The sequence below is a fragment of the Octopus bimaculoides genome, chromosome 4 (assembly GCF_046866305.1).
Source record: "Octopus bimaculoides isolate indiv1 chromosome 4, ASM4686630v1, whole genome shotgun sequence".
In the NCBI taxonomy this organism is placed as follows: Eukaryota; Metazoa; Mollusca; class Cephalopoda; order Octopoda; family Octopodidae; genus Octopus; species Octopus bimaculoides.
The window spans coordinates 113,785,191-113,788,185 of NC_142931.1; the positions used below are offsets into that span (position 1 = coordinate 113,785,191).

Genomic DNA, 2,995 nt, shown 5'->3' on the forward strand with positions numbered 1-2,995 from the left:
TTCATTTTTGATAAGATGGTTGCATGGATTATGAGGGTGATTTGCCAATTGTTTCTATCAGGCGGTGAAACAACATGGAGACTACCTAGTTAGGTAAGAGCAGTAGATGTAGAACCAGTTTATGCCAGTCATTAAAAATGAAGCAAATTGAATAATATTAATTAAGCCATATTCTTATGCAAAATTATAATGACTGGAATAACATAAGGTTTGAAATCCTGATCACATAGGATACAACTATTATACCAAAGTATAAAATATTTTATGAAATTTTCAATGAAATATTTTTCAAGAATTTATCTGTAATTAAATTTAAAGTGTCACAAATTATAAGCCCATCTACTTTAATCAGTCAAAATCTATAGCCTACATAGACTATGGCTACACAGTAAGACTTAGCCATGCCATTCTAACTCTCCAAGACATAAGCCAACCCTAAGTTCTGTACGCACTTCCTTTTCCTCCATTTCTTGGTGTTGTTGCACAACCAATTAGGTTCTTCCTGTTTGTATCCAAACAATTTTATTTTCTTTAGTTTTTTTTTTTTATTGTCTCATTTCATACATCTAAATATATTTATTAAATCTAAAAACAGGATATTTAAGAAAACAAAAAAATACACAACAAATTGTATTAGTCTCTGTTAAACAGTTGATTTAGTGAAAGGGAATAATTAAATCGCCATCAGGAAAATGACTCCTATTTAATCTATTGACCACCACAGAAGAATGAAAAAGCAAAATTAACATTGGCCAGATTTTAACCTAGAATGAAAAGGAATTTATTTCTATCTACAAGCATATATTAACCCTTTTGTTACTGTATTTATTTTGAGATGTTCTGTGCTTCTTTCAATTAATTTTAAATATAACAGAGAATTTAGTAAAATAACTTAGTTATCATTAAGCTGGTTTTAGGAACATAAATTTGTGACTAAGGTTTGGTGGAAGATTTTAATTCAAAACTTATGAAAACAAGTCATTTGTACTACAGAGCCAGAGGCGGTTTCAGCCAGGTTGGTATCAAAAGGGTTAATCACACATGCATATATATATATATATGTGTATGTGTGTGCTTAAAGATATCTATATGTCAGCTTGGCCACTGTGGTCTAGGAATCACTAACAAAATGACAGAGGCATTTATCCCTTCATATATTGATAGGTTCTGCTTCTTTCCGCTGACTCCTCAGCTCTAATTAGTGATATGTAATTAGATACAGCTTCAAGAGGCCAAACACGGACACACCCTGAAGAGCAGATGCCATATGGGTTCCTTTTGTCTTCTTGAAATGACAACTCTTTCACTTGGCATCTCCATTATAAACAATCTTCACAGCAATCAATTTTTTAAATTACTGCAAAACAAAGTATCTGCCAAATTTAAGTGTCTGTGTCCCCTAGAGTAGTTCTTGTAGACATACATTTAAAGCTCTTTCCCTAAGAAGATTATAAAATTGTAACTTTACTTTTCAAACTGCCGGAGATGCATTAGTTCTCACTCAGCCAGTCAACAAACTGTCTCCTTGTGCTACATGCACATATCATTGCATAACTAAATTTTTTTTTAAGCCTTTATTGATTCTAAATAAAGCTATCCTTAAAAAAAAAAAACAAACAAAAAAAACACCATCACCTGTCAAAGAAATCAATTTTTATTTATAGTTTTTATATCATTCACATTTGTTCATGCCAAATTTTGATACAGTATTTTCCACTTTATATCTGCCACTCACAAACAGAGTAACGTAAAAGTTTTAAGTTAAATTGAACCAACTCTAGAAATCAAATGAAAATGAAGAAAGTTTTCTTCTTTATATTTTGCATTTTTCAGTCTCAGTTATTGATTAAATTTGTGAAGTCTGTAAATTAACAGGAAGTTGTCTTTATTTATTCTTTATGCAATCAGATTGTTCAAAGATGAAGCTTAAGTCCTTTAGAATTTAGGCGTCCCAAGGACTTTTGTAGATTAAATTAGATATACTTTACTTGTTGCTGGCCTGGGCCATATCAAACTCAGTAGTACTGCTTAGAGTTGTCTTTTAAGTCAGGTTTTAAGACATTATAGCCCACTGAAGTTGAGAGTCGTTGTTTGTCAAAACATTTCCAAGTGTTGGTGGTTTGTCTGGTAGTTCCTGGAGGAATTTATCCCGGTATTATTTGAATGTTTTGGGTTTTTTTTCTTCATTGATTTCTCTCATGATAATGTTGAATAAGACGAAGCTGACTGAGGTAAAAAAAAATGTTGTGTCATAATATTGCTATGTGATGTGAGATTGGTTTTTGTTGGGGGCTTATGGTGGTAGGGTTGACCAAATACTGACTGACTTGTGAACTTAATACCAACATTGGACAATTTTTATGCAATATTTTTCACATTGGACAAATGATGTGGCTCTTGTGGTGGCTTTTGAGAGAGTAGAATTTAAAACTTTTGAGGTAATAACAATAGTTAGGGCCTGTCATGTCATTTATTCCTTTTCTTTACTTTTTTGATAATCTGGCTCTTGGGTTCTTCTTGTCACGTATCATATTGCTTTGTGCACAGAGACCATAGTGAGCAGGAATATTCAGAACGAGATGTAAGGTAGCAAGCTGGCCGAACCATTAGCGTGTTGGGCAAAATGCTTAGCAAAATTTTGTTTGTCTTCACATTCTGAGATTAAATTCCACTTGGGTCGACTTTGCCTTTCATCCTTTTGTGGTCAATAAAATAAGTACCAGTTGAGCACTGGGGTTGATGTAATTGATCTAGTCCTACCCTGAAATTGCTGGCTTTTTGCCAAAAGTTAAAAATCAGTATCCAAGGTTAGATCTGACAAACATAGAGAAGAGAAAAACGATGGCCTGAAGATCCTGGACAAAAGTTTTCTAAGCATCTATGAGCACATGTTGCTGGTGATATCAACTTCAATGTAGGGTGCGATCCAGGTTAAGTTGTTATCCTCAGCTGCACCTAAGTTTCTGATGCTACCAGAAACTCACCCTGGGGAGGA

The 2,995-nt window shown here is 33.5% G+C and overlaps 1 protein-coding gene across 4 annotated transcripts in view; it reads left to right on the forward strand.

The window, feature by feature from the left end:
• LOC106878542 (myocyte-specific enhancer factor 2C) overlaps window positions 1–2,995 on the forward strand; it is a 421,727-nt gene that overhangs the window by 324,271 nt on the left and 94,461 nt on the right. The gene's annotated exons all lie outside the window — the stretch shown is intronic.